At 34.1% G+C, this 26,971-nt stretch overlaps 1 protein-coding gene across 2 annotated transcripts in view; it reads right to left on the bottom strand.

The window, feature by feature from the left end:
* The window catches only part of TCF12 (transcription factor 12), a 371,138-nt gene that overhangs the window by 309,404 nt on the left and 34,763 nt on the right, over positions 1-26,971 (bottom strand). The window lies entirely within an intron of this gene.

Here is a 26,971-nt window from a genome sequence, read left to right on the forward strand (position 1 = left end):
GTGGATGACCAAGCAGGTGCAGAGGTTTTTGTAATTCAAGCTTAGGAAAGAAAATTAAAACCAGGCCTTAGAAATAAGACTCCTATGTCTGATGTAGAAGGGAATATAGATTAGGAAAGGATACCCTGATCCAAGTCAGAGAGCTCAGCCTTGCTCATGCCTTAGGTTTTAAAAAGCATAGCAAAGGAACAGAAATAATCACTGAATAAGTAAAGATTTTCCAAAGCTTTTTCCTTGCTCACACATCCAAGTCTGTCTCTGGGTCCATAATGAGAAATGAGCAGGCATCCATTACTCCTGAGTCATAAAATCAGAAAGGTAGTAAGAACCTGAAGGAAGAAGACATAAACTACTCAATTTGCCTAAGAGAAAAATGAATATAACCACTCCACCGAAACTTTGCGGGAAGGAAATATTTTCAGTAATTAGGGTCAATAAACAGAAATTCACTGCTTAAGGCTTATCTAATTTGAAATCTGTAAAATTTTCATAAATTATTTCTGTTTAGAGTTTACTTCGGTGTTCTGGGTTAATAAAAATAAAAATATATAAGGACTCATCCTTGTTTGCAATTTTAGTCCCCCAAACCTGTTTCACCCAAAGTCAAATTCCACAACTGTAAAATCACCGATGGAATTTTCAGAAATATAAGCTCACACTCTGTACATTATGTTTTTAGATACCTCTATTCATATTTCCATGTTTTAGCAGTCTGTGGATTTTAAGATCTGGTATGATAAGAGTCTATCAGAACTTTCCCAATTACAGGGAAAATTAAGAAGCAGTGAAATTCAAATAAATAATGTACCAAAATGTCAAATCTCTCAGGAATCCATTTTCTTAAATAATCATTAAAACGTTCTGTACTATGCAATATGCATTTCCCAAAACTGAAACATATGGTGATGTAAATTTTAAGAATTGACCTTATAATTAAAACTTTCTAATTTTCAATAATGTTCATATTAATACAAGGTAAGGTATGCAACTGGTTCAGCATTGCACCTACTTCACATCATTTTCTTTTTTAAAGAAAATATTAATTTAAATGTTTTGTCACATATTTTTAAAGAAAACCCTAGAGATAACCTGAATTTATACTCAAGCAGATTAATACAGGCTAGAGATAATAATATTTGTGGACATAAATAAAGCTGGATTTCCTTTTTATTAATTTATCTTAAATTAAGAAATGTGTACATAGATAATTCATGAAAACTCATCTTTCTTTTCTAGTCTTTGAACAAAAAGGAAGATGAGGACCAAAATCATTCAGTATTTATAGCTACCATACTGATCTGCTTGAATGATTAATTGAGAAGGGGGGTTTATATTTTAGCTAAATTTAAAACTACATACTAACTTAAAATACAAGATATAGAGAGCTGATACAATGAAAAAGAATGAACTACATGAACAACATGCATGAATCTCATAGACAGACTGGTGAGCAAGTCAAGCCCCACATAAAAGAGCACATACTATATGATTCAATTTATATAAAGTTCACCAACAGGGAAAACTTATCTAAACGAAAGGGGTCAGAATAGTGGTTACCTTCCAGAGGGGATAATGCCTAGGAAGTGGTAGGCAACAGGTTCTAGAATGCAGTAATGTTATATTTCTTGATCTGTATGGTAGTTATATGGGTGTATTCGCTTTCCTAAATTTCATCAAGCTGAACACTGACAATCTATATGCTTTTTAATATGTGTGTACCTGAATTTTAAAGTTTATAAAAATGTAGATAGAGATTTGGTGTCAACTATGGACAATTCTTTTTCTCTTTCTGGCCATATTTTCAAAAATTTGTTTAATGAGCATATATGGAAATAATGGGGGGGGGGAGCAACTTTTAAAAAATAGCAGAACTGATATTCTGTGAGGTTCCCACCAAATCTAAGTACCGTGTGTAATTTAAACACAGTGTAACTGAAAACATTGGGCTGCTAGACATGCTGAAAATGATGACCTAGAACGAACTCATCCTTAAGGTGGGGAAGAAGAAATAAAGGTTTGGAAGCCTAAGTTACAAATAGAGGATGTTAAAGCTTACCTTCAAAATAGTTAATCATGTGATACACAGACTTTTAAAGCATTTTGGGTATCATTATGAAATCACAAATTCTACTGCCTTTTTTTCTTGAAACTTGATTACAAAATTCACATTCTATTTTTGATACTCTCTCACTGCCTTAGCTTTCAGAAAGCAAGCTGAAGGCACTTATTAGCCCAAAAGTCTACAATAAATGGCACAATATCTTCTGAATAACAACAATAAAAAAATGATATAGAGAGCTGAGAAAAAAAAAAGATAAAATACATAGAGGAACAAGCTAAACAACACCAACAGGAAACAACCAAACAGGCTGCCTCACCCCAACCCCCCAAGAAAACAGACATGCACAACAAAAGGCAATGTCTAATCAAAAAGTCAGTGTCAGGAAAAAGGTGTGTGTGTGGGGAGGCGGGGGGATGCTGTGCTAGATTTAAAAGACTTAAGGGGTAGTAATTATCAAATATGAGTTATCCTGGATTGGACCTGGTTTGGGCAGATCAACTGCAAATAATATTTTTTCAAAAACCTGAAAAAATGTGAGCATGGATTAGATAAGATGAAAATCTGCTGATATGGAAAAGCAGAAATTGTTACCTTAAAAAAGCATATACTAAAATAATGTGTACAATGATATAATATTAGTAAAGAAATACAAGTGTACATACATATACATAGAAAAACATCTAGAAGAACACTAAAGTATTAACTATGTCATCTCTAGGTGATGGGAATATGGTGTTTTTATTTTCTTATTTTTGCTTTATATTTTTTAACTTTCTGTATGTGTGTATGTATATATTACTTTTGCAACATTGAAAATATAATTTGTAAAGAAAAATTAATGTAGATGCTTTCTTCCAAATCATTACAAATGCCATTGTTTGAAATCTAGACTCCATAACTACACTGTATCATTCATAACACAAGATACATATAGTAAATAAATAATATATATTTATCAGCCACCTTTTTGAAGAGCTAATTTTGCTGATAGCTGTTAATGTAAAGTGTCTTTAGAAAATTAAGTGAGATAGCCACTCATCCAATATGGTAGCCATCCAAATGTGAGTGACTATTCAGTAGTACGTGACTTATGATCGGTGGCATGTATCTGCCTCAAATGAAAAACAAAATATTCATTTTTAGATTTCCCAACAGAATTAACTACAGAAAGCAACGTAACTTGAAAGCATAAAATATCTGGCTTCTAAACAATAAAACCTATAGTTATATTACTCAGCCATAAAAAAGAAACAAAATTGAGTTATTTGTAGTGAGATGGATGGACCTAGAGTCTGTCATACAGAGTGAAGTAAGTCAGAAAGAGAAAAACAAATACCGTAGGCTAACACATATATATGGAATCTAAAAAATTTTTAAAAATGGTTCTGAAGGACCTAGGGGCAGGGCAGGACAGAATAAAGACGCAGACGTAGAGAATGGACTTGAGGAAACGGGGAGGGGGAAGGGTAAGCTGGGATGAAGTGAGAGAGTGGCATGGACATATATATACTACCAAATGTAAAACAGATGGCTAGTGGGAAGCAGCCGCATAGCACAGGGAGATCAGCTCAATGCTTTGTGACCACCTAGAGGGGTGGGATAGGGAGGATGAGAGGGAGACGCAAGAGGGAGGAGATATGGGGATATATGTATACATATAGCTGATTCACTTTGTTATACAGCAGAAACTAACACACCACTGTAAAGCAATTATACTCCAATAAAGATGTTAAAAGTTGCCTTTACTCCTGACTAATCAATTAATAATGACATATCAATATAAACCTGAGTTAATACAAAACACCAACAATATCGATTTCAGTTAAAAAATAAAGCAATTTAGTAGAAATAATATATAGAGAAAGAATGCTTATGTATAAAAGTATAGCTTCAAACATTTGTATCACAGTTCAAATGTTAAATTCAAAGAGAAAAGTAAAAATACAGACAGGCAAAACAATGCACAAGGAAAGAACCTGATAAAATGGCAGAGAACCTATTAGAAGAATTAAGAGAGAAGTAAGTAATATAAAAAAGGGCAATACATTATAAATCACAACAAAATTCATGTCCACATGAAAAAGAAAGCAAAAATCAAGTCTCAAAAAGATGATACACCCTCCAAGGCTAGAGCAGTAGGAAAAATCAGTCTTTCAAAAATTACGAAGTTTACTAAATCTTTCCAAATTACTAGATTACACTAAAATTGAAGGTAATGAAATAGTCCAATAAAACAATGGTAACGTTTTTGTCACGCTTCACACTTTACAGGACACTTTCATGTACATTATCTGGGGTGACACAATGAAGCTGTGCATCACTCTCTTTTTAAAGACTGGTACTTTGATATTTTAGGAAACTTACTCAAGGCCACATTGTTTGTCTCAGGGATAGAAATCCAACTCTGAGTCCTTATTTGGTATGACTATTAAGTAGTCTACTTGTATTAGTTACCTGCTTATTATCACTGTATTACATTATTTTTATTGTTTATGTGTCACTCCCACTAAGACTATTAACTCCTTGGGGGCAGGGATTATACCTGCCTCTAGCCGTCTTTGTAGCACCATCACCTGTCACTGTATATTTTTATAAGTGCTCAAAAAGTATCTGTTAATGAACATGCATAAAAGTAATCAAAAAAAACCTAATACATGGAGAATTCATTTAATTAAGTTTATAATATACATATCACACAGACTTCCCTGGTGGCTCAGTGGCTAAGAATCTGCCTGCCAATGCAGAGAACACGGGTTCGAGCCCTGGTCCGGGAAGATCCCACATGGCGTGGAGCAACTACGCCCACGCGCCACAACTACTGAGCCTGCACTCTAGAGCCGGCGAGCCACAACTACTGAAGCCCGCGCACCTAGAGCCCATGCTCTGCAACAAGAGAAGCCACCGCAATGAGAAGCCAGCGCACACTACAACGAAGAGTAGCCCCCGCTCACCGCAACTAGAGAAAGCCCACGCCCAGCAACGAAGACCCAACACAGCCAAAAAATAAAATAAAATAAAATTTTAAAAATTAGCTTTAATAATAATAATAATAATATACATATCACAAACCCCACTCAATTAAATGGGCAGCCTAGGCAGCCATACCAGTTAACAATCACGTGCCTAACCCCAACTAACTGGTTGAGACAGGGGTGGCCAATCTGAGACTAGTCAATCCACTGGCTTATTAACAATCAAATGTTCTCTCGTGAATTGGACCCAAGAGGCAGACATAAAGACAGTGCTTAAGTTGGAGATCTTGTGAATTTGGGCAAAGTGATAAATAAGTAAAGGAAGCTGGTCTGTAAAAGGAACAAGAGCAAAAAGCAAACATCCACCTGGGGAACCTGAATCAAGAGACTCTACTGGCCCCTAAAGGACAGAGAAAACAGACTAACTTCTAGGCACTGCATGACAGGTTTCAGACATTTGCAAAATACCTTTTACTATAATAAGCTATCAACCTAGGATGAAGAACAAAGCTGTAACATAAGGAATAAAGTGTATTAATATTACATAGGTAAAACCAATAACCATCACCTAGGTAGCAGAAAGGATATGAGAATCATTAGGATAGAAAAGTTTCATATAGATGGACTCATAGTACGTAGTGCCTTACTTCAAATGGCTTGATGCTTCTGAGATTCAACCATGTATGCATTTATCAATATTTTGTTCCTTTTTGTTGCTGAGTACTTTTCTTTTATATAGATGTGAGTTATCTATCTTGTGGTATAATTGTTTTAATTTATTCACCAGTTGATAAATATTTTGGGTGTTTCCCATTTGGTATTATTATGAATAAGGCTTCTATGATGATTCTCAAAAAAAAAAAAGGATACACACGTTTCACTGGATAAATTTATCCAATTTATTCTCTTGGATAAATTCCAGGGAGTGGGAATGTTGGGTTATACGGTAAGTGTATGTTGAATTTATAAGAAAGTGCCAAGCTGTTTTCCTAGGTGCCTGGATTATTTTTTATTTCCATTTGAAATGAAATGAGAATTCAGATGCTCCACAGACTCAGCAATACTTGGTATTATGATTTCGTGTTGTTGTTTTAATTTAGCCATTCTAAATGGTGTGCAGTGTGTCTCATTGTGGTTTTAATTCGCATTTTTCTGATTACAATGTTAATGACACTGAACATGTTTACAAGTGTTGTTGGCCATTCATATGTCTTCTCTGATGGAGTGTATTTTTAGATAGCTCTGGCTTATTTTTTTAAAAACTGGGTTGTCATTTTTTTGGGTTACAAGTTCTTTGTATATTACAGGCACAAGTCCTTTTTGAAATATATATTTTGCAAATAAAAAAAGAAATCACAACATTTATATAGTAATAGGAACACTGTGAAGAACTTTGATGTACAATCTCCATTACCATCAAGTGACAAAATAACAAAATAAAAATATATAAACATTTTTGTTTGGTCTCTTCCCAGTCATACCCTCATTCCTCCAGCTAGTATATGACTATTCAATGTGTTTCTCTCAAGCACATTCTGCTTTCTAAAAATACTTCCAAGTATGCTCACCTCATAAGTCAGAGTCTATTTCTTCAATCATTCCCCAATTCTCAAGAATGCATGGTTCACAACAAGCAAGTAATATTTACTGAACGACTCAAATTATAAAATAAAAAGAATTTTGGTTAGGGCTCAGAAAAGTCAATGGCATTGATATTTTAAATAGAATCAGCAGAAAATAATGTAATAAAATTCTGACATTAAAAAAATTATTCTATGAAAATTTCAAAGAACATTATAACTAAAATACAACTGTGTTTTCAATAAACTTTAGTCCAGTAGCTTCTGATTCTGAAGACTCAATTTCAGGAATTTAAGGCAGACGACAAGTAAATCAAACTGCTACCACTGAACACAAGAAGCAGAAGTAGGAGTCAAAGCACACAAGATAACAGACAGAAATCAGTAACCTAAGCAAAATGTCAGCAAACCAAACATTGCATATTCTGTAGGAGAATTATTAATAGATTATTAACTCAAGGGCTAAACCATGTTCTAAACTGCCTAGAGTTGCAATAATATGGCAGACACCAATCACGTGTGCCTATTTAAATATAAATTTTAAATAATTAAATTTTAAATCACTTCCTCAGTTGCACTAGCCACATTTCAAGTGCTTATTAGACACATTTGACAAAGATTTTAAAAGCTTTCATCACTGCAGAAATTCTAACATACAGTGCTGGCCTAGGGCGTTTGGCAGGCCCAACTAAGAGCCTAAGGGAGCCTTAGTCTTCTTAAGATTTTTTTTTTCTATGAAGGAAATAGAGCATTTCGCTTTAGGATTTATTCTTACTGAATAGTAAAAAAAAAAAAAAAAAAAAGAATATTTATGTAAGTAAGGTATAAATACAAATAATGGACTATAAATACTCTCCCTTGGGAGGTAACCACAATATTGAATTTAGCTTTATCATTCCCTTGCTTTTTAAAATAATTTTACCAAATATGTTTCCCTAAAAATGTTTTTTTTGCCTGTTTAATTTTATATTAGTAGAATCATACTTTTTCTTTACCTCACTTGTTCTTTTCACTATTTCCACTTTGAAGTTATTCTCATCCACCTAAATAACACTGCAACTTGATAAACTACAAAAAGGTCAGTTTTTCAGACTTGTGGTTGTGAAGGGGGAGGGCGTTGGGGGAGGGATGGAGTGGCAGGTTGAGGTTAGCAGCTGTAAGCTTTTACATATAGAATGGATAAACAACAAGGTCCTACTGTACAGCACAGAGAACTATATTCCATATCCTATGATAAACCATAATGGAAAAGAATATTTTAAAAAAGAAGGTATATACATATATATGTGTATAAGTGAACCACTTTGCTGTACAGTAGAAATTAACACAACATGGTAAATCAACTATACTTCAAACAATTCAAAAAAAAAAAGCTCAGTTTTGTTCAAAAAAGCTAGGCCTAAACAAATGAAATCATCACCTACATACCAAAGTTGTACAAGTTACAAACTCCAGGCTTAAGGCTCCAAATGATTCTCTAAATAAAAAAGGAATGCTTTTTCATATACTGTATATTCAACTGATCATAAACCTTGTGCATCAAAGACAGAGCTTAGTTGCTGTAATACAAATACCTTTTTTTCCTTTCGTTCTCTTTTCTCTTCATTGTAGAGCAGCAGTTACCAAAGTGTGGTCCCTCAAAACCAGCAGCATCAGATCACAGGGGAACTTGTCAGAAATGCAAATCCTGTGCCCCATCCCAAACCCACTGAATCAAAAACTCTGGGGATGAGGTTTTGATTGTCTATGTTTTAACATGTTTTAACAAGCCCTCTAGGGCTTGTCCATGTTTTAACAAGCCCTCTAGGTGACTCTGATATGTGCTAAAGTTTAAGAACCTCTAGAGAAGTATCTCAACAATCAGTATACATAAGATGTTAAACATATTCTACAAACGGAAATTTCTAACAGTTAACAAATAAGCTCAATTACCAAAAACAGATTACTCTTTTTCCACTTGTTGAACTTTAGAAACTTCAACTTACTCTAAAATATTACTTTCAAAACAACCTGATTGGCCAAAATACACACAAAAAACAACAAAACTACAAATTTTACATTCTCCCTATATATACATATAGTTGCCCTCCCTCCCCCTCTCTCTCTCTCCTCTCTCTCTCTCTCTCTCTATATATATATATAGTGATGTGGTTTTACATATATATAATTTTCTTAATCTTAAGAGTGTCTAATTTTTAAAATTAACTTTTCTGCTTATGGTCTCTCTCTCTCTCTTTTTTTTAAAAACATTTTTCCCACACGCACCTCGGCCAATTGCCCTTCTTTGGCAAATACTGTATGTGTCCTTTTCTAACAGGAAGATTTTTTTTCTTGGAAATTTATAATGGATGTGTATGTATTAAGGCTCTCAAACTGTTGTTATATATTGCAAATACTTTCCCAAATGTGTAGTTTGCCCTTATACACTTTAACTTAAATTTATAACATAACAGTTTGGCTTTTTTTAATTAAAAATATTTTAGCATACAGATAAATACAAAATAATGTAAGACTCATGTTTCCAACACCCAGATTTAACAAATGTTAACTTCTTACCATATTTATGTCATACCTCGAAGAGATAAAATATTACAAATAGAATTTTTATATTGATAGAATAAAATATTTACGTATTTTCCTTTGTTTCTCTTTCTTTTTAGGCTTAGTTCTTTCTTACTCTCAAATCAGAGAAACAGTCAATTATTTTTCAGAAAATTTAACATATTATGGGAAATTTCAAACATATATAAGAAGGAGACAGCTTTAACTATTATCAATTCATTGTCTACCTTGTTTCATCTATACCAGGCAGGGGTCAACAAATTTTTTCAGTAAAATGCCACACAGTAAATGTTTCAGGTTTTTTGAAGCCCACTGGTCTCTGTTTGAATTACTTAATTCTGCCTTTATATCACAAAAGTAGCCTCAGGCCACATGTACATGAATGGGTATGGCTGTGTTCCAATAAAACTTTATTTACAAAAACAGGCTGTAAGCTAAATGGTCTGTAGCTTACAGCCCCTTATCTATACACTACCCATTTCCTCATTCCTGCATTATTTTTAAAAATCTCCAATATATCATTTCATCTCAACTGTAAATATTGCTGTACTTCTAAACAATAAAAGTTCTTTCTTTAAAAATAATTGCAATACCATTATTACCCATAAAAGAGCTAACAAAAATTCTTTAATACAGATATCCATTATCCTAATGTGCAATCATTTCATAATTTTTATATGTTTTTTTCTCTAAGTGGCATATTATATTACTTTTTTTTTTCCTTTTGGCTGCACCGTGCGGCATGCGGGATCTTAGTTCCCCGACCAGGGATGGAACCCCGTGTGCCCTGCAGTGGAAGCTGGGCATCCTAACCACTGGACCCCCAAGGAATTCATTTCATAATTTTTAATTTTATAATGTTTGTTTGCATCAGGATCCAGAGAGTCCAGACATTGCAATTGTTTGATATGTCTCTTAGTCCCTTTTAATATTTAGTTGCACTGTTGTAGTAGGTTAAAATTGTGCCTCTCAAAAAGACTATGTCCAAATCAATACACCTAGTACCTGCAAATGTGACCTTATTTGGAAGTAGGGTCTTTGAACAAGTAATTAAGTTAAGGATCTCAAGATAAGATCATCCTAGATTTAGACTAGGCTCTAAGTCCAATGACTGGTGTCCTTATATTAGAAAGGATAAATATGCTGTCACAAACCAAAAACATCAGGGTGCCATCAGAAGCTGGAAGAGGCAAGGAAGGATAAACCCCTACAGCCTTCAGAAGGAGTATAGCCCTGCCAACACCTTAATTTTGAACTTCTGGCCTCCAGAACTGTCAGGGAATAAATTTCTGCAATTTTAGCCACCCAGTTTGTGGGTAATTTATTACAGAAGCCCTAGGAAATTAATATACCTATCCAACAGAACTTTCTGCAAAGATGGAAATGTTCCATAACTGCAGTGTCTGATATAGTAGCCACTAACCACATATGGCTGTTGAGCACTTGAACTGAGGATATGAATTTCTAATTTTATTTAACTTTGATTAATTTTAAGTTTTAAATGTGTCCCCTCCTGTTTGTTCTTTGAGACCTTGGGAGGAGAGGGAAGAAATTTTTGGTTGCTCTGTAGTTTCCTACAGTCTGGATTTTTCTGATTATATCCAGCAAGGGGTTGCTGTTAGTATTTAACATTTTCTTCTTCTGTATTTTCCATAAGTTAGTAGTTGAATTTAGGTGCTTGAGGTTCAATTCTTTTTTCTGGCAGGGGCAAGATTTTTTCATGGATAGTATTTTGTCTTACATCAAGAGGCAAATGTTCTGGCTGTTTTTCTCTAGTAGTGTTAATTTTCACAATGTTCAATGCTTACATTCATTAACTTATTAGGGCTTACAAAATGGTGATATTCTAATTTTATAATTCCTTTCCCATTTGTTAGCTAGAAGAGTTCTATAAAAATAAATTTCCCCCTCATCATCTACTTGGTTGCCCAATGGTACAGTTCTTACAGGAAAGATAGGATAAGCAATTCTTTCCTTTCATTTCCCACTTTTAAAATAATGACTGGTTCAATAGCATCCTCCACCAGTATGACCAGTCATTTTTTAAAGTCATTATGAACTCCTGTATTTAAACATATATGAAGTGTCTCAATCCGCTATAGATATTATTAAAGCTCAAACTGTCCAATTTTCAGCCTGTAGGAAGCTCTTCAAGTTGGACCCTGAGTCTTTCTGACAAGATTCCATTAGTCTTTGAAGCTTCCTTATTACTTATTACCTGGTATAACAAGATGTTCCAGGCTTATTTGGTACATTTCCTGCATCAAATACAAAACCAGCCATTTTTTCCAAGTATCTTTGACTACTTTTAGTGAGAAACAATGTGTAGAGGCCTCAATTTAGATGCAAAGATAGCTCTTTTTTAAAAACTTAATTCTAAACTTTTATTAAAATTGTTACTTGTAATTGGCTATGTGTCAACTCTCTGCTATAAGTGCTTAGAACTGCCTCAAATTAAATAGTAATAAACAAAAAATTAGTTTGGGGTTACTAGAGTATTTTATTTTTTAACATATTCACACAGGTTATTAGAGCAAGGCAGACTTTATTATGTAATTCAATTTTTTTAGGATGAGATGCTAATAATTTGAAATCACCAAAAGAAAATTCAATTATTACTTAATTTATTAACAATCATTAAAATACCTACAATTCACACATATTTTCTTCCTCAAAGTATAGGAGTATGATTATATACAAATTATAAGACTATGATTATAATTATACACACGATAATTATATACTTTAAATGTAGTGTTCAGTAGCAAATCCAATGACTCCAATACAGCTTTAATTCTTCTTTAGACTACATTTTGTCAACTATAGATAAAAGCATCTTGATTACTAATATTTTACTATTACCATATCTTGATTATTATTCGATCATGTCATGAGTTAGATGGTAGTACATAAGTCCAAATGTAAAAATGAATTTAATCTATTAATCACTAAAGATTGCTAGAGACATGTTGCTTTCCACTTGCACATGCTAAATGTTTATTACAGGAGGTTCTTTACTAACATTTTATCAATAACACAAATGTTTTTCTTAAAGGAAAATGTGGGGGACATTTACGAAATTAAATTAAACAGCTAGAAGTCTAATGTTTTAGCAAATGTATTTAACAAAGTCATTCTGTAAATGGCCAAACAACAAAAACAAAGACAGTGTCTAAGTGAATATTTTTGTAATATCCTACCTAGCAAGTTTAATCAATGATAAAATTACTGACTAAAAATTATCTAGGAAGCACATCCATGCAAGGGGTTGACATAGAAGAGTATGAAATAAATTAATATATATACATATACACATTTATTCATACACATACATTCACTCACAAAAACACACACACACCCCTGTCTCATCTATAATTATTTCTATAGACAGATAGACTGATGGATGGATGGACAGATGAATGGACACACAGAAGGAAGAAAGATCAGTTTATCTCTACTTCAAATTCCAACTGAACACCACAAGATTTCTTCCTTCTAGCCTTCTCCCTTTGCATATTTAAAACTCCTTCCTCCAACAATAAGAAATCTGGCTTCCATTACCCATAAAATATTTTTTTACCATTTGCTCAATCCTGGTATACATAGAAAGTAGTTTTGGATTTGCTAACCCATAGTAGCTCTGCACAAAAAAGGAAAGCCTATAAACTGGGTATTTTTTAAAGAGGTCTTTTTGTCTTTGGCCGTAAGGCCATACAGTCCAAATACTGTGTTCAAAATGTGTTGGTGTGCCCCCATCCCAACCCACATTGTAACTATGTAATTCATTTGAAATCAGTTGAGTTCATTTGTTTCTGTTTTAGTCCACTTTTGTTTTCATTTTTTTCTCTAACTTTATAGATTTAAAAAACAAAAAGAAACATGTGAAACAATGACATAGCTCCAAAAGTCAGAACCATACAAAAAAGTATACTCAGTAATGTCACAACCTCCTCCATTTCTTTAATCCCACTCCCATCCCTCATTCTTTCCACCCTGTTCCTATTCACTGTGTCTGTGGTTTCTAGTTTATCCTTCCTGTATTTCATCTGCAGATATATGTGTAATTTCTTATGCTGCCTTCTTTCTTACATAAGTTAGTATAGTACAGATGCTCATTTGTACTTTGCTTGTGGTATTATACTTAATCATATAATCCTAAAAATCACTCCATATCAATTCATAGAGGTTCCCTCATTCTTTTATATACAAGCATTTTGTGGATGTACCATAGTTTTTATTTAATCATTCTCCTCTGTATTGACATTTAGGTTGTTTCCATTATTTTACAATTAGAAGTAATGCTGCAATGAATAATCTTGTCCCCGTGTACTCTTGTATTGCTGGAGGTAAATCTTCAGAGTCAGCTTCCAGAAGTGGAACTGCTGGGTCAAAAAGCAAATGCATATGTAGTTTTGTTAGATACTGCCAAAGTCCCTTCCAAAAGAGTTGTGCCAACTTGCATTCTCACCAGCAATGTATATAGGAATGGGTCACACACATTTTAGTGACAGGGAACAAACGTATTAGTTACTAAGTATAGGTAATTCACTTCTTTTATAACAACTTCATTGAAATATAATTCACATACTTCACAATTCACATATTTAAAGTATACAATTCAATAGTTTTCATTTATTCATAGTTGTGCAACCATCAAATCACCACTTTCAATTTTAAAACATTTTCATCACACAACACCCCCAAGAAACCCATGTCCATTAGCAGTCCCTCCCCTTCCTCCCTCAAACTATTCCCTGCAACCCTCATGGCCTAGGTAACTACTAATCTACTTTCTACCCTTATAGATTTACCTATTCTAGACATTTCATAAAAATGGAATCATACAATATGTGACCTTTTGCAACTGGCTTCTCTCATTTATCATGTTTTCCAGGTTCAGCCATGTTGTAGCATGTATCATTACTTTACTTCTTTTTTATGGCCAGTTAATTCTCCACTGTATGGGTACACAATACGTTATACATTCATCAGTCAACAGACATTTGGCTTGTCTTTTACTTTTTGACTGCTATGAACAATGCTGCTATAAACACTCATGTACAAGTTTTTGAGAGTACATGTTTTCAACTCTCTTGTGAGCAGAACCACTGGGTCCTATGGTAACTCCAGGATAAACATTTTGAGGAATGGCCACCATGATTTCCAAAGCAGCTTGTACCATTTTATATTCTCACCCAACAGGATAACTCACTTTTTAATTTGACTTATGTTATTATCAATTGCCACATCACCTTCTATTCCAGGTCTAGTAGCTAGCACAAACAAAATAATTCTAAATGTGATGACATGTAATCAGGGCATTGTTGAGTTCAGATTAGTTAACTTTCCTTGCGGTATTATAAACCTAAAAATTGTCTCTCTGCACATATATATAATACATGACTTATGCAATGACAGTTAATGAGGATTATTTTATTTAATTTTGGCCTTTCCAATTACCTGACCTTTGCTCTCACGTGCCTGATAAATCCATTTATTGAAAGAGAGACTATGACTTGCTACCAAAGGGACAAGACAGAGTTAGTGAATATTCATTTTCCTACAATCAAAAACATTTCCCATGTTGTAGTCCCACTACTATCTTGGGAAAGGATTGTTTGTGTCCTTTAACCCGCCTTTAGCATCTCAAAAGCCAGTCTTGGTGGGAGAGATCATAGAGTTTCGAGGCCCAAAAAGGCAGGTGGGCAGGAATTCCCACCTTCTGACCTCAGGGATTTGTGGGAAGACTAGGAAAAGGGATCTAGTGAAGTGGTCAGCATCTTCTCTTCCTTTGACCTCTTGCTCTGGAAGGAAGCCACTTCTTGAGCCACCCTGTGCCAACCTGGGGTACAGTGGCATCAAAATACCAGTTTGTATTACCATCAACGAAGTAAGAAAATACCTCTCTCCTCACAGCTAACAAGTATTTGATTGTACTTCTAAATTTCTGCCAATCTCACAGGTGAAAATTGGCATCTCAGTGCAAGTTTTAACTTGGATTTCTCTTATAAGTGAGAGTGATTATCTTATCATATGTTTAAGGGAAATTTTTATAGCTTTTTGTGAGAACTATCTGTCCATGTCTTTTTACCTATTTTCTATTAGGGTCTCTTTCTATTTTGCCTTTACATGAGGGATATTAGCCCTTTATCTGTGATATATAATGCAAGTATTTTCTCCCAGTTTTATATCTTTTTGGCTTTGTTATTAGTGGGGTTTTTGCCATGCAAAAGTCTTAAATTTTTATAAAGTCAAATTTACCAATCTTTCCTTTTGTTGCACCTGGATTTTGAGTCACAGAAAACCTTTCCTTACACCCAGGTTACAGAAGAATCCACCCATGTTTTCTTTTTGTATTCATATAGTTTCATTCTTAATAAGATCTCTGGTCATTTGCTGTTTATTTTTCTGTATGATGTGAGGTATGAATTTAATTTTATCTTTTCCGAAATGGTTAACCATTTCTTAAAATGGTTATCCCATTTGTTCCCTCTGAAACGCCAGGTTTATCATGTACTAAATCTCCATAAGTCTTGGGTCTATATCTCAGTTTTCCTATTCAATTCCAGTCTTCTGTCTGCAGGATATTAAAGAAAAATCTAATCTGCAAAATTAGATAGACTAGATGTAGCTTAAGATTCCTTCCATTCTAATAGTATACAGGCTCCTCAAAAAACTAAAAACAGAAATGCCATATGATCCAGCAATCCCACCCCTGGGCATACATCTGGACAAAACTATAATTCAAAAAGATACATGCACCCCTACGTTCATAGCAGCACTATTCACAATAGCCAAGACATAGGAGCAACCTAAATGTCCATCAACAGATGGATAAAGAAGTTGTGGTATATGCGTATGTGTGTACACACACACACACACACACACACACACACACAATGGAATATTACTCAGCCATAAACAAGAATGAAATAATGCCATTTGCAGCTACATGGATGGACCTAGAGATTATCATGCTAAGCGAAGTAAGCCAGAAAGAGAAAGACAAATACCATGATATCACGTATATGTGGAATCCAAAACATGACACAAGTGAACTACGTATGAAACAGAAACAGACTCACAGACATAGAGAACAGACTTGAGGTTGCCAAGGGCGGGGTGGGGGGAGGGGGGAGTGGAGGGTTGGATTGGGAGTTTGGGACTAGCAGACGCAAACTATTATATATAGGATGGATGAACAACAAGGTCCTACTGTATAGCACAGGGAACTATATTCAATATCTTGTAATAAACCACAATGGAAAAGAATACGAAAAAGAATATATATAGTCTTTGAATCATTGAATCACTCTGCTGTACACCAGAAACTAACACAACATTGTAAATCACTGTACTTCAATAAAAAAAAAAAAGATTCCTTCCATTCTATATCCAACTCTTAATTAAAAAGAAACTTACTCCACATCCATAGTCAGTCACTCTTAAGTGACATGCTAAAACTAACTGGTCTAATTGTATACAATTGACAATGATTATTAGGATTTGCTGATTTACAAATATTACCTTGAAACTTTTGTCCATCCACTGATAGCTAACAGAACCACCAGACAGATACTGACTTAGTTTGAAGGGCAACATTATTTAATTAAATATATTTCAACAGTTTTCTTAACTCTAAGCATAAACATTTCATAGCTCCTCCACACCTTTCAATATCAATTTTACCATGATATTCACAGGCTTATTATCAGATTTAATAAAAGTCATATAGAGAAAAAGTAGCAAAATAAAGACCGTAACAGTATTTTCACTTCTGTATTTCTAAAATATCAGTCTTACTGATAACCTAATACACATCATTTTCTCTCCTGCTCCTATGAGCTGTGCCTGCTTAGCCAAACCCGATTCATCTTCCTCTCACCTACTCAAGCAATTCTCCCTCTCCTTGTATCATCAGTTCTTTTTCTTTCTATTGACTCATCCCCATGATCCTACAACATGCTATTAACTCTCAATCTTAAAAAAAGATAAAAAACTTAAAACTGCTTTTTGACCCACTTACCTCTCCCCACCACCACAAAGCTACACCCCTTTTCTATCTTTCCCACAAGAGCAAAATTCTTGGGTAAAGGGCCTTATTCCTGCTGTCTCTAACTTCTTTACTTCCACTCTCCCAAACTCCCTCCCACTAGACTTTTGTCCCCGCCACTCTACCACAACTGCTTCTTCTGGAGTTGTTAAATCAAATGATCAACTCTTAATCCTCATCTTAACTTACCCATCAGCAGCATTTAATACTGTTAGTAGCCCTTCTTCCTGAAACACTCTCTTCATTTACCTTCCATGATTCCATACTTGCCTGGTTTCCTCCTGTATTTCTTGACATGCCTTCTCAAGTACCTCTTGCTCATCACCCTAACTTCTAAATGTTGAAGTACATACACAGTCCTTTGATCTCTTCTTCATCTTAATTCACTCTGATCCCATGGCTTTATATTCCATATATACTCAGATGTGTATAATTCAATAGTTTTTAGTATAATCACAGCTATGCAACCATCAAATCACCACTATCAATTTTAGAACATTTTCATCACACTACACCCCCAAGAAACCCATATCCATTAGCAGTCACTCCTCTTCTCCCCACAATCTACCAACCCAAAACTCAGCCTAGATAACCACTAACCTACTTTTCTATCTTTATAAATTTGGCTATTTTGGACATTTCATATATGAATTGTACACCTTAAATGTGTGAACTGTGTGGTATGTGAATTATATCTCAATGAAGTTGTTATAAAAGAAGTGAATTACCTATACTTGATGACTAATAAGTTTTTTTCCCACCACTAAAATGTCTGTGACCATTACTAAATATCACTAGTAAGAATGCAAGTTGGGCACAACTCTTTTGGAAGGGACTTTGGCAGTATCTAACAAAACTACATGTGCATTTGCTTTTTGACCCAGCGGTTCCACTTCTGGAAATTTCCCTTGAAAATGTGCCTCCAGAAATACAAGAATACATATGAACAAGATTCTTCATTGCAGCATTATTTGTAGTTGCAAAATGTAGAAACAATATAAATGTCAATACAAAGAAGAGTGACTCCCAAGTTGGGATCTCCAGTTCACATCTCTACCTGGTATCCCGGAACAGAATATCCAATTACCTACTAATATCTCCCCCTGGATGTCTAATAGGCATTTAACATGTCTGAAAGTAGATTCCCAATCTTATTTCTTACAAAAAAAAAAAAAAAAAAAGGATGTGTTCCTCCTTCAGTCTCCCCATTCTCAATTAGTTACTATTCTTTCTGTTGCTGAGGCCTAACATCTATCAGTCCTACTTTCAGTGTACATCTAAAATTTAACCACATGTTCTATAGCCTCCTAATTGGTCTCTTCTTTCTACTATGCTCTACACAGCAGCCAAGAAGATACTGTTAAAGCATTAAGTCAGATGTCATTCCCTTCAATAGCATCCCATTTCACTCAGAGTAAAAGTCAAAGCCATGTTACTACACTTCCAGATGGCTCCTATTTGTTTCAAATTAACTGAAAAGCAATCTAATTCATCTTAGGTTAGTGCTCTAAGAGTAATACTATATGAATGGATCGAAAAGAGAATAACGGGGCCCAGCTTTTTCAACTGTTTCTAATTAAACCCAAGCCAAAGAAATAGGGATCAAAATTATATTCCTGTTTAGTACCAATGAGTAGCTCAAAAATTGATATATATTTTTATCTAGCTAAAAGAGAAGTTCTTCGATTAACTAGCTTAATATGAAACAACACACACTTTCTGGCAATTCAACTATGGTTACTGTGTTCAAATTTCCTCAGATAAGAAAAGCTCCAATGGATAGATTATCTGCCCCGACACTTGACCTCCATTTTTTACCCTAGTGAGGCTGAGCTGAAAAACCTGGGGCAGTGCCCCTACCCAATTCTCAGTAATGAACATCCTCTCTCCCTTTATGAATTTTTTTTGAACCCAGAACAAATCCTAATCAGTCGGTTCCCCACTTCCTCTCCTCTGAGCTTAGCCAAATCCTTTATATGTAAAGGTCAACAAAAAGCCAAGAGTATCGCAGTGAGGAAAGAGACACATCTGGTCCTCGGCATACAGCTCTGCCTATCCTCGTCACTCAATGAACTAGACAGATTCACAAACACAAAAGACTGAGAGGAAGCCAGAGTTAAAGAAAGGCTCAAACAAAAACCATGAGTTTCACGAACTATACAGAACTCAACAAATTAGTAAACTAATTATGTTCCATCCAGTACCAACGAATGTCCTTGACAAGAATTTAACTTGAGACAACCCAGTCTCCGCTCTCAATAACCAAAAGGGATGATTTAAATTTTTTTCCCCTTACATTTACAGAAAAGGCTTCCTCACATCAGGACAGGTTAGGATGTATCCAAAAGAATGTTCCTTATCACAGCATATTAGAGTTTAATGCAGCAATATCACTATCAATAATTATAAATTCAATCAACTTAATCCATTTATGCCAAAAACATTTGTATTATTTAATAAGTACTTGATATACCTTTAATTCACAATCGGCTGGCTTTAAGTTTCACGTTCAAACACATTTAATATATATAAACCATTTACTTTGATATTTTTTCAAATAAATTTTGCTACCACACGAGAAAAAAACAAAAGTGTTCTAAAAAATTTTAATATCAAAGTCACCTGAAGGAGAAATGGCAACAGTCCATATATTTCATACTCATATATCGAGTGACTGCAATCAACTATACCCAGAGACAATGAGAGAAATAGCCCAGAAAAAGAGTTTAAACAAAGCCCATGTGCTCTCCTCCACAAGAGGGGTGAAAATCACTCCCAGGCCTATTTTCAAATAGCAACACAGTCTCTGATTTTAACAATACTTACCTCATTAACCATAGGTCAGTTTTTAGCAGGTTAGGTTATAGAGCTGAATAAAGATTTTACAACATAAGAAAAGCCAAAACTTGGTTAGTCCCGTTAAAAACTGAGAAACTGAGAAATTACTATAGGTAACAAGGAAATAAAATATTAAAATGCCACATATAAACGTACAGTAATCAGGAAAAGACTCACATAGAATCAAACAACCCTATCAACCCTCATCATAATACAATACACCATCACTCTATTAGAGCAAAGTACAACAAATATCCATGACTGTAACCCTGACAAAGATAGACATTTGGTAAGCTTTAAGAAAATAATAAAATTTATAATACATTTTATAAAGATTTTAATCAAAACAATTAAAACAAAATATTACTTTTTTAAGAAAATTCATCTAAATACAACTCATGCTATCAGAAACAATAAAGAACTATATGTAAATCATTAACCATCAAAGCATTTTCCATAATGATTAACTACAGAGCTTCTTTACTCCACCTATATTAAGGGACTAATAACTATCCTGTGAATGATGACTATCCCTAAAGTTTTATCAGACCCAAAGGACACTGGCACTCCCCTAAGGCCCTAGGCATTTCCCCTAGACCTGTTCAGTAAACAAAAGCAAAGGGCTAAATGTGAATTTTGAACTTAATTATGTACTTTAGATATTTCTTCAATGAAAAATTACTTTTAAAAATAAAGGCTGAAGTTTAACATTTCTAGGTATAAAATGCATGCAAATAACTAATAGATTCTTTTTCAGAGAGAATAATAAAATAATCCTAAAATACCTGATTCAGCAGGTAGCTTTTTACCTCCTTCTTCAGTCACAGATTAGAGGGAGAAAATCTTTTAAGAGTTTTTGTAATACCAAAAATTTCCCTATTTTATATTGATCTAGTCTAAAAAGTGGGAATTGTATTTTACATCTGCAGACAATAGTGCTGCTTAAAACTGGGCTATCATTTCAAGAGCTTCTAATAAACCAAATAGCAAAACTTCCATCTGGTCTCAGGAATGGCTTTCCTTAAAAGTTTTACCAGCATATTGGAAAAAGAAATAGAAAAGAACAACAAAATTAACATATAGAAAGATTCAAGCTAGTCATTCATACATGAGGAAACTGAGTGTAATACAGAAATGACAAGTATGTCCCATTCTCAACTGTGGTTCCACAGAAGAATTAAGCCCTAGTACCCTAAGTCATTCACTGAATGTACTCAATTTACTTGTTTCCTAGGCATTAAGAATGATACCAACTACGTATCATTCTTGGGAGAACTGAGAAAAGTCATCCAAATCATTTTCTGGGTTCTTCAGTTTAGATGAAGAATTGTGGTTGCCGGCAACTAACAGTCCACATGCTGCAACTAAGAAGTCTGCATGCTGCAACTAAAAGATCCCGCATGCCGCAACAAAGGATCCTGTGTGCCACAATGAAGATCCCACGTGCCACAATGAAGATCCCACGTGCCGCAACTAAGACCCGGAGCAGCCAAAATAAATAAATAAATATTAAAAAAAAAAAAAAAGAATTGTGGTTGGGAAAAGATCTACACAAATTATTAGCCCTGGGAACAAGCATTAAAAATAACACAGTATCCTCGAGATAGTACATTGTTTATGATGACTATATATACAACCTATTAAAAAGCTAAACAGTCTATTATTTGAACATAATTTTTGAACATTAACATAGTTTAAATTAAAACCATTAATGAATTAGTTTTCACTAAGTCTAGCCATGTGTCTGGTCCTTTATTATAAGACACAAGAGGGCACAATTCCTGACCACAAAAAGTTTATTACTAAAAAAACTGGTCCAACTCACAACACAAAACACATAAACAAAAAAAATGTGTAAAATCATATTAAGCTATAAATGATTCAATATGTAAATTCTAATCAAGAGTTTGGGAAGGAAAAGATTCCTGGAGGTTACAGTAGACAGGGAAAGCTTAATAACAAAAGTGAAACCTGAGAAGGAAATTCTGAGATGAGTAGTGTTTGGAAAGAAAAATGAGAAGGCATGCTATGCAGGAGTGATGGCCCAGAAGCAGGACTGAACATCCACAAGAGCAAAACCATGATGAAGGTTGAGATTAACAGTGGAGAATAGAGAGAGAGAAAAAAAAGAAAGTTGGTCAGATAAGGATCTTGAAAACAGTAGGCAGATCATGGAGTTTGAGGATTTATTTTTGTTTTTCACTAGTTCTTAAACAATACCAAATTCTGAACTAAGTACTTTGTACTGATTTTTACCTACTCTACTTTTAATATCAGAACCCATTAGTATTAGAACGCATTATACAACTATAATTTTAGGCCAGCCAAAACATCACAAAGCACATGCTTGGAAACTTATATTCCCGAAACAGCATACATGTGGTAAGAAAACCTCATGTAAATATTTGTTTTGAAGGAAGATTAGCATTGAGGGGGAAACAAAATATATTTGCCCTCAAGTTAAAGCTAAAAGCGAAATGCTTATTTTCCTTGACTGCTGGCCGACAGTTGTGTGCTTATTGCTGACTGGATCCTTTCCTATCAAAACACCCAGCACTTCAAAAGACCCAACCACTCTGCCAAGATTTCTGCCTTCAAAGAGCTTTTGTTGCCATGGCAATCTCATGTTCTCCGGGAACCAAGTTAGCGGCACCCTACCATACATACATGAACAATGTTCAAACTCTGGCTGACTCCTCCTTGAAACACAGGGTATATATCCTGTCACAACCGTACCAATTTCCACTTGCTCTAATACAAGGAATCAACAGTACCTGACAGTTCATAGAGAACCAGGGTTACTTCAAAATAAACAGATGCATCCAGAAAGAGGGAGGGCAGGTTGAGAGTGGGAACCCTCTTTCATATTTTAAAGCAGATGTCCTAAAGCATGAAGGCCAATGAAATAAAACACTGAGTCCAACTCAAATTTGATCAAAGATTTCTCCCTTTTCAAATATCTCAAAACACTTTTCCTAAAAAAATTAAAGCAAAGATAAAAACAGTACAGGCATAGTACTTTGGTTAAGAATGTCTCCTACACTGACTGAGGATTTAACACCTTATCAAAACAAAGCTAAATTCTGCCTAGAATTAAAGCTTTCCTTAGGAAGAAAGAGTAGAGGCTCTAATACCATTTCCATAGTACACTCTGTCAAAATTTCATAGAAATATATTTGCTAATAAATGACACATGTGGAAAAACTACAGCCAGAGTTCGAGGGTATGTTTCCAGATGTAAAATACTTCTGACCTAAAGAAATTGTTTTTTCATCTCTATTCAACTTATACCACACCACATTCCCAAATCGAGTAAGCTGTGTTTTCTATACTGTAGTAGCCCTCAAGTTAACAGCAAAGACCATGACAATCATATCCAAAAATCAAGTAGTGTGAAAGAGCAATAAAAGCAATGACCTGCTACGATTCTGAAAATAATCTCATTTTAAGAACTATATGTGTTCCTAGAAAATAGAAGTTAAAGAGTACTTAAATGCTGAATTATCTTTTGCAATTGATTTTCATTACAATTTCAGAAAATGATCCTACTACAGAGGGTAAAAAAAATTAGCCTCAACCTGCTTCAAAGAAACATTCAATTCACGGAAAGTTCTAAGATATTTTTTCCAATATACAGGCTATGAGCATTTAATTTTTCTATACCAACTTTGTCAAACAGTCCAGACTCTTTACTCTTGTAAAGTAATTTTAATGCGCACATATAAGTGAACACAATTCACTTCCACTTCATTAGGGGTTCTGAATTCCTGAAAGTGAAGCTGTTTATAGTATCATTCCAAATATTTGTAGAATTCCAGAGCTGAAAGAGAGTTAAAGATGTCTCAAGTGTTCCAAATTTGTATAAGAAAGTAACCTGAGAGATTCAGTAACAACCTCCTCTTTCTTTTCAAAATGAGGCCCAGGTAGGTTACATCATTAACTGGAAGAATTTTCTCCTGCTTGATGCTGTGTTTTTTTGTTTTTGTTTTTATATAATTATATTCTAGTTTCTCTCTTTATATTTCTGAGATATTGTCCTTAATATGGATTAAAATGTCTATTGCTTCCAATGTCAATAAAGCTGTCTTTTTTCTTTAAAGGTAGTTGTCTAACATGAGTTAAAGGTCAGTGACCCAAAAGACTAAAGGCTACTAAGAACGAAAAAAGTTCTAAGAGACCCGTTATCAAATACAGGAAAATCTGGAGTGGAGTTTAAACCCCAGTACCTAGCATTTTGCAAAGCAGCATTAACAAAGAGCAAACCCATCATGTCAGATATGAAAATCCAATCATTTTCACACCTTACAAAATAGTAAGAGAAACTGACACTCTGAAAACAGCTAAAACCAACTACTAAAGCTGTGGCTTTCAATTTTTTTTTTTTTTAAACCACAATCCACTCACTGTTAAATACATTTTATATCACCACCTAGTGTACACAAATGTATATTTAAATAACAAACAAATTTTACAAAAACAATCCTCTAAGTACATGTGATACTGTTCCATTTCTTTATCATGCTCTGTGAGATCCACTAAAATGATTTCTTAACCCACTAATGGGTAATGATCTGCACTTTGAAAATGATGGAAAGTGTAAGTTAGTTACTGATACAAAGCCTCAAGAAGAACAGTTTTCACAAGCATTCATTCCCCACGTATCTATTAACACTATGTACACAATACTACCTGTTTAACTGTACTGTGCTAGACACTGTACCGTAAGATTTTGAGACTGCTTATACAAATTGAACTATAGAGTCTTGTACTAGTGGTTTTTATTTTAACAATAAGGTTAGATAGATACGTAAGGGGGAAAAAGACAGTCATGTTAGCCCATTTACTCACTGAGTTTTTTTTATAGGTTTTTTTCTATAACATGTCTATAAGAATCCAACAATGTTTGTATTTGTATTATTAGTATACATATTCTCTCTTCTGTTAGATATATAAAGCTACACTGCCACATCCAATACATCTTTATTATCCTCAAAGCACTTAGCACAGTGTTGAACATACAGTAAGTACTTATTTACTGAACTAATGGTTTTATCTAATCTCAAAACTTAGTTTATATCTCAGAGAATCAGGATAAGGCACAACAAAATAGCTTTGTGTTAACAAAAGTACTTTTGGATGTAGCTATTAAAATACCTTAAATCTCAAAGCAAATCTCTGAAAGTCTAAATTTTGCTCCATGCATTTGTAAAGACTTCTGAAATTACTTAAAACAGAACTTTATTGCAAAAAAGACTCAAACCAAATTCTACAATGCAGTTATTATTAATAAAATGACTATTAAAAGAGTAAATGTGTATTAGTTAGGAAATTTTAATTTAATCATTTCCTTTCTCTAGCAAGTGAATATGTCCAACTCAAATTCTTTTTTAAATAAGTCAGAATACAAATAAATTACATATTTGACAAATGCATTTTCAAACTTTACAACTCAGAGATAGTGATTTCATTTGTAAAAGAGATATACACTCTATTTTATAGTAGTTATTTATTTTGATTTTTCAGATTAATTTTGTCATGTCAAAAAACTGAATAATAATCCTATTTCTTTTTAAGACCAAAGTTAACTGAAACAAATGCCTGTGAACATCTATTCAATATTTGCTTGCATCACCAAAGCATGACATGACCTGTTTTTAAACAATTGTATTAAATAGTAACAAGCATAACTAACCATGTAATAGCATAAGCATTTGATACTTGAATATGAAATTCTTTCTTAACAATTAAGTAGATTAAACAGCCAAGTCAAAACAAGAAACTTAAATATTGACTAAACTGTCCCCAATTTCTCAATTTACAATAGATTGGACTGAAGAAAATTGGTTTCCTAAGTATGGAAGGTATTTCTCCTATAAAAGCTGGATTCTCACTTCCATATTTCATGAAGCCAGCTAGTTAACTAACATTCATAGTCAGCTCTTCAACAGTTCTTATTTAACCGTTGGACATTGCTCTCTACATGAAATAGCTCCAACATTCACTGAGGAAAAGGGAGCACTATTTTTTGTTAGATTGTAAGTTAGCTCAGCTATGCCACTCCACATCTCACCTGGTAGAATGACTGGAAATCTAGTTTAAGTTTTCAAGATATAGGTTCACTCTACTTTTAGGGTATTGTAGCCTCTCTATGGATGAATGCATATTCATAGTCTATTAGGTCTGCAACAGAAATTAGTCTTATATCCCATACAGAATGTCAGGCTCAAGTAAGTGCATAAATATTTTTTGAATAAACAAGTATTTAAGCACCTACTGCATGCCAGGCACTGTCTTAGGCCTGTGACTACAAAGGGTCCAGAACATTATCAATCAGAATGATAAGTGCCACAAGAAACAAACAATTCAAAATAAGACATGACACAACAAGCCAGAAATTTCTCACCGTGCTATAATGCAGAGAAAAGAGCAATGAAGTTGAAACCCAGTCCCAGTTTCACAATCCACTATATAAGTTATATAAATTTGGTTAACTCAAAATTAACAAGCTAGATGCCTCTGTGTAAACAGAAATATATAAGCCTAACTTAAACATAAACTTAATTATTGTTTATGGCAAAAACAAAACATAAATCTAATTACACTTTTTATATGAGCTTTTATTACATATATAAGCACACTACATATTGGGTTGGCCAAAAAGTTCGTTTGGGTTTTTCTGTAACATCTTACAGAAAATCCCAAACGAACTTTTTGGCCAACCCAATATAACAATACACGGCCTAATGAAGTACAGTCCAACAGAACTTTCTACAATGATGGAAATATTCTATACTTGTACTCTCCACTATGGTAGCCACTAGATATATGTGGCTATTAAGTACTTAGAATGTGGCTAGTGCAACTGAGGAAATGAATTTTATTTTTTAAAACTAATTTAGGGACC

This window comes from Eubalaena glacialis, chromosome 2, assembly GCF_028564815.1.
Source record: "Eubalaena glacialis isolate mEubGla1 chromosome 2, mEubGla1.1.hap2.+ XY, whole genome shotgun sequence".
Classification (NCBI taxonomy): domain Eukaryota; kingdom Metazoa; phylum Chordata; class Mammalia; order Artiodactyla; family Balaenidae; genus Eubalaena; species Eubalaena glacialis.